The 14318-nt window shown below is 42.3% G+C and overlaps 1 protein-coding gene across 4 annotated transcripts in view; it reads left to right on the plus strand.

Moving 5' to 3' along the window:
• Window positions 1–631: 631 nt before the first annotated feature.
• gmeb2 (glucocorticoid modulatory element binding protein 2) overlaps window positions 632–14318 on the plus strand; it is a 74864-nt gene continuing 61177 nt past the window's right edge. For all 4 annotated transcript variants that reach the window (XM_063041436.1, XM_063041438.1, XM_063041437.1 and 1 more), the window contains exon 1: window positions 632–1431. The gene's annotated coding sequence lies outside the window, so the exon portion shown is untranslated. The remainder of the gene's footprint in view (window positions 1432–14318) is intronic.

Here is a 14318-nt window from a genome sequence, read left to right on the forward strand (position 1 = left end):
GGTCAAGTCACTTGGAACTGCACGAAAACAGTCAAGATCAAGCAAGGGAAAATTGCTACGTGCCCAATATGTACATATTCAAGGCAAGGTTTTGAAACCTGTTCTCCATTGATATTGCCTGACCTGCTGAAGCTTCTCAGCACTCTTTGATGATATCTCAGACCACCAGCATTGAGACAAGTTTGCTTTTATATTTCTATTCTTAGTTTCTGTAAAATAGCTGGAGAATTCAGTAGGTACATTTATATTGTTAACTGGCAATACACATTAATCACCCGCAATTGGGAAGATTTTTAATGACAACACAATCAATTTATGTTTCTATTTTCATTATATGCATATTAATTTATAATGAAAAAATATACACAGACTCCATAACCAGCATCTTTCCTTATGACCTGAACTCACTTTATACTCCATATCCTATTGCATTGCTGCATTATGAAATGACCATTTTTGCATTGCTGCTCATCTCTGATCTGCTCCCAGCAATTAGACTGCTTATTTTCGAGTTACTCTCTTCTGCTGGTGAGGAAGTCAAGATGGTATAGTGAAACTCATCCAGGGTTCAAGTGCGAAATCAATACACTACACATATTGATAGCAAGTTTTTAATATACTGTATGCCTTCTTAAAAAAACAAAATAAGCATTCTCTTTTGATTACATGGTCAGATTACAACTGAGTGATGCCAGCCATGAAGTACATAAAATCTTTTTATTCTCACCTTGGTTAATGTCTTAGCAAATTCAGTTAGAAATATTACAGCTGAACAAGTGAATGGAAATGTCTGGTTCCTGCACTTGCTGAGAAATGAAGTTGCAAGCCCTGAAAGTTATTGTCTCCCAGTTAAGCCTTGCTATATTTCCGTTCTACTCAAGCATGGAAATTTTACTTGAATGAATGAAATGTCACTAAATACGAAATATCATCTGGCCAACATGGACTGGTTGCATCTGTGCTATATTGCTGTCTGACAGTATGGATCATGGTCTACACCTCATACAGTGGATAATAGGGTGGCAATTTAGACAAGGCTCCATTCAAGTTGTTCTGCTCCACAATCTATTTAGTCAAACAGTACTTTGGAATAAAAAATGGCCAAAGAAAAACAGTAAGCCCGATAATTCTATTTAATAATCGTCATTGTGTCTTTGCGCTTTACTTTGGTACAGTTGTATTTACCAATGGCAGTAACAATACTTGCACTCCCACAGACTTCGCTTGGAGCAGCTTCATCAGCATTCCCCGACAGACTTCCCGTGACGCATATGACGTCCTGGGTTACGTACGTCCCTTATACGTGCGTCAGCAGATCGACGTCCCCTGCGCTTAGCCGCGCTCTCCTGAAACAGTTACGTTGCCGCTTGTGACCCGGTCTATGTTTGGTTTCGGATTTAATAAGACGCTCTCCGGCGACTCGACGCACAGGTAAGAACTGAGTACTCCGGAGCGTTTTCACCGATTTTCGGCCGAGTCCCCACGGCGGGTGCCGTCCGCGGGTGCCTGCGGGACGTCAGGACGCTGACGGGCTGGACGGCGTACACTGTACGGACGGCGGCGTCACCTGCGTCGCTGCAGATCGCGGGTTGACCACCCAACGCCTTTGTGACTCAACCCAACCTGCTAGGAGAAAAGCCCCGCCCAACACCGGCTGATAGGCCAGGTTTTGGAAATGATGTGTGTTTCCTCATCTCTCATTGGCTCTTATCAAGGTCAATCCATGCGCCACTTTTTTTTTACATATCAAGTTTATGTTCTTCACTTTAGTTGGGCGGGTGATTATCAGATTTGTATATGGTTCGTATAAAACTCAGCGAGTGGCTTTTCAGTGCGGGCACACATACCGAGCAGTACAGCTGTACTGGAGCGATTAAAATGTAAAACGAGTGTCTTTACACTTTTTGAAACGTGACATTTGAACACGTATTAATGATACTAAGATGGCGCTGGGATATTGTGGCGTTGAAGGGAAACAACCGAATGGATTGAAATAAAATCGTATTGTCAAGGTGTTTCATTGAATACCCTTTCACCTGCAGTTTGATAATAGGTTCCCTAGACCTAACAGCCGAATCTGATGTGGCTGAGAGAAACTAAGTGAACTCCGCCAAGGACAGCACATGACCTATATATTTACATAGCATTTTGTATTTTTCTCATTACTTTCCTTAAATCAAGATGATTTGTCTTTGCATCGTTCGCGATCAATAGAAAACATTAATAGTGCTGTGACTTTTAGTTTTATTTCACTCGAAATATAGGAGTGATAAACACTCTACTGGGAACTTGCTAAATATTCAGGGCTACTAATTTGGGAGAAAAGGGTACGTAGAAAATGAGTGGGATCAGCAAATCTGCAGCTTATTGGTAAACTAGCCTTTTAAGTATGCTACCCAAAACTTCCAAAATATAACATTTATTTTGAAGTTTTTCCTGATTTAAGAAATGTAAATACTTTTTACATCATAGCATTATAGCATTAAGTTAAGTTATTTGAATCAACAGTTAAAATGATTACAGAGTTTGAACTATGGACCTTTCCTGTATAGCCCAATCTTAGGAGTTCGTTTGATGTGCAAACAGTTCTTTTGTCAAGTTCAAAGTGAAACGAGTCAGTGTAGTTTATGCAATAAAATGTTAGATGCGGGGAGTAAGCTGTAGATAGTTGGTTTTACATGATGTTTGTTTAATATTGGAATCAGGTATGCCCAGTTTGCAAAGTTGATTCTAATTATGAATGTTTGTATTGAGTTTGGAGCTTCTGTAGTTGTTATTAGTCACTTAAAAGAAACTTCTTTAGGTACAAATTGTCCCTTTATGAAACCACTTTGCATAGTGGTATTCATTACAAATGTTTTGTTTTACCTGAAGATGGTGAAGAATTCACAATTATTGCCTCAACCTATATAAATAAGATTTTAGACAATTAGATTATAAAAAAAAGATGTTTTGGATCTTAGTTACAAGTACTTTAAAAATGTATTCTGCTTCTAGGCTATTTGGCATTGTCCTGTCACGTGGGATTATTTTTTTTAGAAGGACTATGAGACTTGAGCAGAATTTATTCAGCCCATTGAGTGGAATCCACCATTCCATTATGGCTGATCCAGGATCCCACTCCAGCCCATACACCTGCCTTCTCACCATAACCTTTGATGCCCTGACCAACCAGGAAACTATGAATTTTCGCTTTAAATATAGCCATGATCTTTGCTTCCACAGCTGTCTGTTCCACAGATTCACTACTCTCTGGCTAAAAAAATTACTCCTTACCTCTGTTCCAAAGGGTTGCCCCTCAATTTTGAGGCTGTGCCCTTTAGTTCTGGACTCCCCCACTATAGGAAACATCTTCTCCAAATATATTCGGTAGGTTTCAATGAAATTCCCCCCCCCCCCCACCACCACCACCACCACCACCACCTCACCACATTCTTCTAAATTCCACTGAGTACAGGTACAAAGTTGCCAAACACTCCTCATATGCTAACCCTTTCATTCTCGGAATCATCCTCGTGAACCTCCTGTGGACTCTTTCCAATGATAACACATCCCTTCTGAGACATTGGGCCCAAAACTGTTGAGAATACTCTTAATCACAACCTGACTAGTGTCTTATAATGCCTCGGCGATTTCTCCTTATTTTTATATTCTATTTATCTGAAAAGACTGCTAGACAGGTATATGGAGGAATTTAAGGTGGGGGGGTTATATGGGAGGTAGGGTTTAAGGGTCGGCACAACATTGTGGGCTGAAGGGCCTGTACTGTGCTGTACTATTCTATGTTCTATGTTAAAATTAATGCTAATATTGTATTTGCCTTCTTTACCACAGCCTCAACTTGTAAATTAACCTTCTGGGAGTTCTGCAAGAGAATTCCCAAGTCTCTCTGTAGCTCTGATGTTTGAATTTTCTCTCCATTTAGATAATAGTCCACAATTTTGTTCCTTTTACCAAAAAGAATTATCGTACATTTTCCAACATTGTATTCCATCTGCCACTTTCTTTGCCCATTCTTTCAATTTGTCTAGGTCCTGCAATCGCATTGCTTCTTCAGCACTTCCTACCCCTCTACCCATCTTTGTATCACCCACAAACTTTGCCACAAAGCCATCAATTCCATTATCTAAATCATTGACAGACAATGTAAAAAGTAGCAGTCCCAATACTGACCATTGAACAACAACACTAGTCACTGGCAGCCAACCAGAAAAGCCCCCCTTTGTTCCCACTCTCTGCCTGTCAGCTGTTCCTCTCTCCATGCCAGTATGTTTCCTGTAATGCCATTGGATTTTATCTTGTTAAGCAGCCTCTTGTGTGGCACCTTATCAAATCACTTCTGAAAATCAAAGTAAATGACATCCACTGCCTCTCCTTTGTCCACCCTGTTCGTTACTTCTTTGAAGAACTCCAACAGATTTGTCAGGCAAGATTTCCTTTCACAGAAATCATGCTGACTTTGACTTATTTTATCATTAATCTCCAAGCACCCCAAAACATCGTCCTTAATAATGGACTCTACAACACTTTCCCAGCCACTGAGGTTAGGCTAACTGGCTTATAATTTCCTTTATTTTGCCTTCCTCCCTTCTTAAAGGGTGGAGTGACACTTGCAATTTCAATGACCAATGCATCTGCTATCTCTTTAGTAACCACTTTCAGAACTCTGGGATGTAGGTCATCTGGTCCAGGTGACTTATCCACCTTGAGTTTGCCTAGCACATTTTCCTTTGTGATAGCAATGGCACTCACTCTTGCTTCCTGACACTCAATAGACCTCTGGCACACTGCTAGTGTCTTCTGCAGTGAAGACTGATGCAAAGTACTTAATAAGTTCATTCACCATTTTTTTTCTCCCCCATTACTACTTCACCAGCATCAGTTTCCAGTAGTCCAATATCAACTCTCCCTTTTACTCTATATAACTGAGAAAACTCTTCGTATCCTGCTTTGTATTATTGGCTAATTTGTACTCATAGTTAATCTTTTTCCTTCTTGTAGCATTTTTAGTTGCCTTTTGTTGGATTTTAAAAACTTCCAAATCATCCAACTTCTCACCCACTTTTGTTACATTATATGCCCTTTCCTTGGCTTTATACAGTCCTTAGCTTCCCTTGTCAGCCACAGTTGCTCACTCTGCCGTTTGAGAACTTCTTCTGTGGAACATATCTATCCTGCGCCTTGTGAACTATTCCCAGAAACTTCAGCCACCTCTGCTCTGCCGTCATCCCGCCAGTATCCCCTCCAATCCACCTGGGCAAGCTCATCTCTCATGCCTCTGTAATTCCCTTTATTCCATTGCGATACTGATACATGTGACTTGTGCTTCTCCCTCTCAATTGCAGTATGACTTGAATTATATTATGATCGCTGTCTCCTCAGGGTTCCTTTACCTTAAGCTCCGTAATAAAATCTGGATTATTACACATCACCCAATCTAAGGTAGCCTTTCCCTGAGTAGGTTCAAGCACAACCTGCTGTAAAATGCCTTCTCGTAGGCAATCAGCAAATCCCCTGTCCTGCGATGTGAAACCACCCTGATTTTCCCAATCAGCTTGCATATTGGAGTCCCTCATTATAATTGTGTCATTACTCTTACTATATGCCTTTTCCTGCTCCCTTTGCAATCTCAACCCCACATCTTGGCTACTGTTTGGAGGCGTATATACCCTTGCAGTTTCTTAACTTGAGCCACAAAGATTCAATATTCTCTGACCTATGTCACCTCATTCTAAAGATTTAATTCCATCTCTTACTGACAGAGCCACACCACAGCCTATGCCATCCTGCCTGTCCTTTTGATACAAAGTATATCGTTTGACATTAAAGCTGCCAACTAAGACCACCTTTCAACCACAACTCAGTGGTGCCCACTACGTCGTACCGACCAACCTCTAATCGGACCACTAGTTCATCCACCTTATTCCAAATACTATGTGCATTTAAATATAGCACCTTCAGTCCTGAATTCTTTGCCCTTTTGAATTTTTCCTTGTGGTACAATTTAACTCTTTACTCTGTCTGCATTGGTACCCAATCATTGTCTTGTCCTTCCTTACATTATATTAGACTATATCACCATAAGACATAGCAGCAGAGTTAGGCCTTTTGGCCCATTGAGTCTGCTCCACCATTCAATCATAGCTGATCCTTTCTTCCCTTCCTTAGCCCATTCCCTGGCCTTATCTCCATAACCTTTGATGCTGTGGCCAATCAATTTTTGCCACAAATACACCCAACAACCTAGCGTCCACAGCGGCCTGTGGTAACAGATTCCACACATTCACAACCCTGTGGCTAAAGAAATGTCTCCACATTTCTTTTTTTAAATGGACACCCCTCTATCATGAGGGTGTGCCCTCTTGTCCTAGACTCTCCCACCATGGGAAACATCCTTTCCACATCTACTCTGTCTAGACCTTTGAACATTTGAAAGGGTTTTTACTCAAATCATCTACTTGTAAACTGCTGCGTTCACCAGCAACTTTGATGTGTGTTACTTGTAAACTTGCTGGCTGACCCTCAGCTGGATTGTATTTGTTCCTATCCCCCTGTCATTTTAGTTTAAACCACCCCCAACAGCTCTAGCAAACCTGCCCATTAGGATATTAGTCCCCCTCGGATTCAAGTGCAACTCCTCCCTTTTGTACAGGTCAGACCTGCCCCAGTTGAGGCCCCAGTGATCTAGAAATCTGAATCCCTGCCCCCACTGCAATTCTTCAGCCATGCAATTATCTGCCACCTCATTTTTTCTTTTCCTGGTACAGGCAGCAATCCCGAGATTACTACCCTTGAGGTCCTGCTTCTCACCTTTCTTCCTAACTCCCTGTATTCTGTTTTCAGGACCTCCTCCCTTTTTCTACCTATGTCGTTGGTACCAATATGTACCATGACTTCTGGCTACTCACCCTCCCTTTTCAGGATACTGTGGACGCATTCAGAAACACCTCAGACCCTGGCACCTGGAAGGCAAACTACTGTCCTTGCCTTTCTGTCCCCTGACTATACGGTTCCCTATTACTGCTGCCATCCTCTTCAGTTTCCTACCCTCCTCAGCTACAGGGCCAGACTCAGTGTCAGAGGCACGGCCGCTATTGCTTCCCCCAGGTAGTCGTCCACCCCAGTAGTACTCAAACTGGAGTACTTATTGTTGAGGGGTTGGCCACAGGAGGGCTCTCCACTAACTGACGTTTTCCCCTCCCTCTCTTGACAGTCATCCATTTATCTGTCTGTCTCCTGTAACCCTGGGATGACTACCTCCCTGTAGCTCCTGTCTGTCATCTCCTCACTTTCCCTAACAAGCCGAAGGTCATCGAGCTGCAGCTCCAGTTCCCTAACATAGTCTCTAAGGAGCTGCATCTCAATGCACCTGGTGCAGAAATGGTCTTTGGGGAGGCTGGAAGTCTCCTGGAAATCCCACATATGAAACCCAGAACAGAACACTGGCCCTGCAGACATATCCCCTATTCTTCCAAGAGTTAAATAAGAAAAAGAAATATGAAATAAATTTACCTACATACCTTACCTCCGCCTGTTCTGCCAAAACGTGTTGAGCCAAAGCCTTGCCACTCCAACTCAGACCTCTCCCACGATGACTGCTCCGCTAGACAATAACTGTCTTTTATGGAAACTGGAGTTTTCAAGATCTGCTCCGGATCGGCGTGGGAAGGCTTCAACTGCATCTGCGTCTTTGTCAAATTTGTAATAATAGTAGAGTACATTTCTGGAAAGTTTTTTTTAATTGGTACAGTATTTTTCCATTTCTAACTTTATTTACTCAGTTGCTTCTTGATGCAAATATATGGGATTGAATCAGGTAGTGGAATGAATCTGTTTTGTATATAATATGTGAAAAGCAGCAGATGCTAGAAATCGGAAATAAGAATAGAAAGTACTGTAAAGACTCTCTGAAGTCAGATACAGTCATGTTTCAGTTGGTTGATCCTTCATTAGAATTGAACATGTGATAAAACAATTGTTGTTTGGTTGCAGGGAGGGTGGAGAGTGAAAAGGGAGTGTCTGTGATAGAGTAGATACCAGGGTTGGTCAGGTGACAGAATTGCTTCAGTTGATTTGAGTGTGTATAGGATAGTGTGGGTAGAGAAAATTTGGAGTTAGTAGAGGGAAAAATGCTAGAATACTGAGATGTATTTGCTGGAAATATGACATAAAATAGGGTCGGATTGGTTAGAATCTGTTTGGAGAGAAATCTTGAGTTAATGTTACAATTTTAGATCTTTGGGACTTTATTGAATTCAGCAATTTTGAAAGTTCTTCTGAACTGTGTTCCATTTGCCTTAACTGTGGTTTCTGTTCAACTATAATTGACAGGACTGTCAAAAGAGTCTCCTCTCTTTTTGCATTTTGTACTTACCCTGCTACTCCCATCCAGAAGATATGGTTCTCTTTGTTCTTGCCTTCCACCCCAGTTGCACCTTCATTCAATAGGTCATCCTCCACAATTTACTCTATTTTGAATGGAATTCCATAACTAGAAACAACTTCTCTCTGTGTTCCAGACAGACTGTTGTTCCCATGGTTCTTCGAGGCTCTGTTAGATTGCACCAGTCCCTTCTGTTTTCAGAGCACTTTCCCATGCAAATTTACTTAATTTGTCATGAGTATTTCCATCATCCAGGGACTTGTATAGATGTTTTCAATCAAGGAGCAATTCTTTTTTTTTTGTTCAATTTAGCACAATGCATTTTGAGCTCATGATGTAGTCATTTCTACATTGGAGAAACCAAGCATAGATTTCCAGATCATCTGTATTTGATGATCATCACACACAAAATATTGGAGGAACTCAGCAGGTCAGGTATCATCTGTGGAGGAAAATGAACAATTAATATTTTGGACTTTTGAACAGAAATATTTTGAACCTTTTATCTATCCATTATTCTTTGCAAACAGTTGTGCTCAGTCAACTGCAAGATCCTGTCTCATGGCTGCAAAATTTGCTCTGCCTCAGCTCAGAACCTTAACCTGTGAACTGACTTTATCCTTCTTCGGATCTAGTTTTAAAACTGAAAGAATTATAGAAACATAGAAAATAGGTGCAGGAGTAGGCCATTCAGACCGTCGAGCTTGCACCGCCATTCAGTATGATCATGGCTGATCATCCAGCTCAGAACCCTGTACCTGCCTTCTCTCCATACCCCCGATCCCTTTAGCCACAAGGTCCATATCTAACTCCCTCTTAAATATAGCCAATGACTGGCCTCAACTGCTTCCTGTGGCAGAGAATTCCACAGATTCACCACTCTGTGTGAAGAAGTTTTTCCTCATCTCGGTCTTAAAAGGCTTCCCCTTTATCCTTAAACTGTGACCCCTCGTTCTGGACTCCCCCAACATCGGGAACAATCTTCCTGCATCTAGCCTGTCCAATCCCTTTAGAATTTTGTATGTTTCAATAAGATCCCCCCTCAATCTTCTAAATTCCAACGAGTATAAGCCTAGTTGATCCAGTCTTTCATGATATGAAAGTCCTGCCATCCCAGGAATCAATCTGATGAACCTTCTTTATACTCCCTCTATGGCAAGGATGTCTTTCCTCAGATTAGGGGACCAAAACTGCACACAATACTCCAGGTGTGGTCTCACCAAGGCCTTGTACAACTGCAGTAGTACCTCCCTGCTCCTGTACGCGAATCCTCTTGCTATGAATGCCAGCATACCATTTGCCTTTTTCACCGCCTGCTGTACCTACATGTCCACTTTCAATGACTGGTGTATAATGACACCCGGCTCTCGTTGCACCTCTCCTTTTCCTAATCGGCCACCATTCAGATAATAATCTGTTTTGCTGTTTTTGCCACCAAAGTGGATAACCTCACATTTATCCACATTAAATTGCATCTGCCATGAATTTGCCCACTCACCTAACCTATCCAAGGCACCCTGCATCCTCTTAGCATCCTCCTCACGGCTAACACTGCTGCCCAGTTTCGTGTCATCCACAAACTTGGAGATGCTGCATTTAATTCCCTCGTCTAAGTCATTAATATATATTGTAAACAACTGGGGTCCCAGCACTGACCCTTGTGGTACCCCACTAGTCACTGCCTACTATTCTGAAAAGGTCCCATTTATTCCCACTCTTTGCTTCCTGTCTGCCAACCAATTCTCTATCCACATCAATACCTTACCCCCAATACCATGTGCTTTAAGTTTGCACACTAATCTCCTGTGTGGGACCTTGTCAAAAGCCTTTTGAAAATCCACATCCGCTGGTTCTCCCCTATCCACTCTACTAGTTACATCCTCAAAAAATTCTATGAGATTCGTCAGACATGATTTTCCTTTCACAAATCCATGCTGACTTTATCCGATGATTTCACCGCTTTCCAAATATGCTGTTTTCACATCTTTGATAACTGACTCTAGCACTTTCCCCACCACCGATGTTAGGCTAACCGGTCTATAATTCCCCGGTTTCTGTCTCTCTCCTTTTTTAAAAAGTGGGGTTACATTAGCCACCCTCCAATCCTCAGGAACTAGTCCAGAATCTAACAAGTTTTGAAAAATTATCACTAATGCATCCACTATTTCTTGGGCTACTTCCTTAAGCACTCTGGGATGCAGACCATCTGCCCTGGGGATTTATCTGTCTTTAATCCCTTCAATTTACCTAACACCACTTCCCTACTAACATGTATTTCCCTCAGTTTCTCCATCTCACTAGACCCTCGGTCCCCTACTGTTTCCGGAAGATTATTTATGTCCTCCTTAGTGAAGACAGAACCAAAGTAGTTATTCAATTGGTCTGCCATGTCCTTGTTCCCCATGATCAATTCACCTGTTTCTGACTGTAAGGGACCTACATTTGTCTTAACCAATCTTTTTCTTTTCACATATCCGTAAAAGCTTTTACAGTCAGTTTTTATGTTCTCTGCCAGTTTTCTCTCATAATCTTTTTTCCCTTTCCTAATTAGGCCCTTTGTCCTCCTCTGCTGGACTCTGAATTTCTCCCAGTCCTTAGGTGTGCCGCTTTTTCTGGCTAATTTGTATGTTTTGTCTTTGGAATTGATACTATCCCTAATTTCCCTTGTCAACCATGGGTGCACTACCTTCCCTGGTTTATTCTTTTGCCAAACTAGGATGAACAATTGTTGTAGTTCATCCATGTGCTCTTTAAATGCTTGCCATTGCATATCCACTGTCAACCCTTTAAGTATCATTTGCCAGTCTATCTTAGCTAATTCACATCTCATACCTTCAAAGTTACCCTTCTTTAAGTTCAGAACGTTTGTTTCTGAATTAACTATGTCACTCTCCATCTTAATGAAGAATTCCACCATATTACGGTCACTCTTACCCAATCACGACAAGATTGCTAACTAACCCTTCCTCATTGCTCAATACCCAGTCTGGAATGGCCTGCTCTCTAGTTGGTTCCCGACATCTTGGTTCAGAAAACCATCCCGCATACCTTCCAAGAAATCCTCTTCCTCAGCACCCTTACCAATTTGGTTCACTCAATCTGTATGTAGATTGAAGTCACCCATTATACCTGCTGTTCTTTTATTGCACGCATTTCTAATTTACTGTTTAATTATATTCGCTGGATTCAAAGTGCTCGTTGACAGGTGCTTCCTCACTTGCCCTACCTCATTCCCCTGCAGAAGGTCCAGTGTTACAACCCTCCTAGTAGGTCTCTCTATATAGTGATCAAAGGAGCTTTCTTGGACACATTTCACAGATCCCACTCTGTCCACGCTTTTCACACTGTATTTGGCCCAATCACGATCAACTCAGCAAAAATCTCTCACTGATATTACCTTAATATGCATACACCTACCTTCAATCTCTCTACATATTTGCTCTTCCAATTCCTGCTGACAGTTTTTTTTGGGGGTGTCAGGCCATAATATAATCTCATTGGAGGGACCATCCCCTTTCTATTTCTAATTTCTGTCCATATGGGCTCACTGGATGATCCCAAGAATATCATCTCTTATGTCCTTGTTGATCAAGAAAGCAGCTCTCCCTTTTATCTCTCCTCTGTCTTACCTGCAGTGTCTGTATTCTGGAACATTGGGATGTTAGTTCTGCCTTTCCCACAGCCATATTTTTGTATGGCTGTGATATATCAGTTCCCAGAGCCAATCTACTCTGAGTTCATCTCCCTTGCCTGTCAACCTCTTGCATTGAAATAAATGCATTTTAAATCAATTTTCTCCTTTTACTGTGCTTCTGCCTATCCTCATGACTAAGTCTGCCCCCTGCATCAGCTCCTCAACCACGCATTTTTCTACCCTCACTAGCACAAGGCACTGGGTAATCTCCCATGCATGGCTGAGGGATTGGAGCAGGGAGCAGGGGGCAGGGATTCAGATTTCTGGATTATTGGGACCTCTTTTGGGGCAGGTGTGACCTGTACAAAAAAGATGGGTTGCACTTGAACCCAGGGGGACCAATATCCTGGCAGGGAGCTTTGCTAAGGCTATTGGGGAGAGTTTAAACTAGAATTTCTGGGGGGTGGGGTGTGGGAACCGAACTGATGTGACGAGGAAAGGGAGGTTGTCTCACAAATAGAGAAAGCTTGGAGATAGTGCAAAAAGGAGGATAGGCAGGTGATAGAGAAGGTATGCGCTCAGACCGATGGTTTGAGATATGTCTATTTTAATGCGGGGATTGTCATTTAGAAATGCATACATGCATTAATTGATACAATGTGTTATGAGCAAAGTAGATGAGCTTAGAGCGTGGCTCAGCACTTGGAGCTATGATGTTGTGGCCATTACAGAGACTTGGATGGTGCGGGGGCAGGAATGGCTACTTCAAGTGCCAGGCTTTAGATTTTTCATAAAGGACAGGGAGGGAGGCAAAAGAGGTGGGGCGTGGGACTGTTGATTAGGGATAATGTCCCGGCTGCAGAAAAGGAGGAAGTCATGGAGGGGTTGTCTATGGTGTTTCTGTGGGTGGAAGTTAAGAATAGGAAGGAGTCAATAACCTCCCTGCCAGGATATTGGTCCCCCTGGGATTCAAGTGCAACCAGTCCTTTTTGTACAGGTCACACCTGCCCCAAAAGAGGTCCCAATGATCCAGATATCTGAATCCCTGCCCCCTGCTCCAATCCCTCAGCCACGCATGGAAGATTACCCAGTGCCTTGTGCTAGCAAGGGCATCCACTTTATAAGAAATAAACTGGATGAGCTTGAGGCTCAGTTGGAAATTGGCAAGTATGATGTTGTAGGAATAACAAAGACATGGCTGCAAGAGGACCAGGGCTGGGAAATGAATATTCAAGGTATATGTCCTATCGAAAGGACAGACAAGTGGGCAGAGGGGGTGGAGTGGCTCTGTTGGTTAGGAATGAAATTCAGTCCCTTGCGAGGGGTGACATAGAATCAGGAGATGTAGAGTCAGTATGGATAGAACTGAGAAATTGTATGGGCAAAAAGACCCTAATAGGAGTGATCTACAGGCCCCCAAACAGTAGCCTGGATATAGGGTGCAAGTTGAATCAAGAGTTAAAATTGGCATGTCGCAAAGGTAATGCTACGGTTGTTATGGGGGATTTCAACATGCAGGTTGACTGGGAAAATCAGGTTGGTACTGGACCCAAGAAGGGGAGTTTGTGGAGTGCCTCCGAGATAGATTCTTAGAGCAGCTTCTACTGGAGTCTACCAGGGAGAAGGCCATTCTGGATCTAGTGTTGTGTAATGAACCGGATTTGATAAGGGAACTCGAGGTAAAGGAGCCATTAGGAGGTAGTGACCATAATATGATAAGTTTTAATCTACAATTTGAGAGGGAGAAGGGAAAATCGGAAGTGTCAGTATTACAGTTGAACAAAGGGGACTATGGAGCCATGAGGGAGGAGCTGGCCAAAGTTGACTGGAAAGATATCCTAGCAGGGATGACAGTGGAACAACAGTGGCAGGTATTTCTGAGAATAACACAGAAGGTGCAGGATCAGTTCATTCCAAAGAAGAAGAAAGAATCTAAGGGAAGTAAGGGGTGACCGTGGCCGACAAGAGAAGTCAAGGACAGTATAAATATAAAAGAGAAGAAGTATGAAATAGCAAAAATGAGCGGGAAGCCAGAGGATTGGGAAACTTTTAAAGAGCAGCAGAAGATAACTAAAAAGGCAATACGGGGAGAAAAGATGAGGTACGAAGGTAAGCTAGCCAAGAATATAAAGGAGGATAGTAAAAGCTTCTTTAGGTATGTAAAGAGGAAAAAAGTTAGTTAAGAGCAAAGTTGGGCCCTTGAAGACAGAAACAGGTGAATTTATTATGGGGAACAAAGAAATGGCAGATGAGTTGAACAGGTACTTTGGATCTGTCTTCACTAGGGAAGACACAAACAAT

The sequence above is a fragment of the Mobula hypostoma genome, chromosome 2, assembly GCF_963921235.1.
Source record: "Mobula hypostoma chromosome 2, sMobHyp1.1, whole genome shotgun sequence".
Lineage (NCBI taxonomy): Eukaryota > Metazoa > Chordata > Chondrichthyes > Myliobatiformes > Myliobatidae > Mobula > Mobula hypostoma.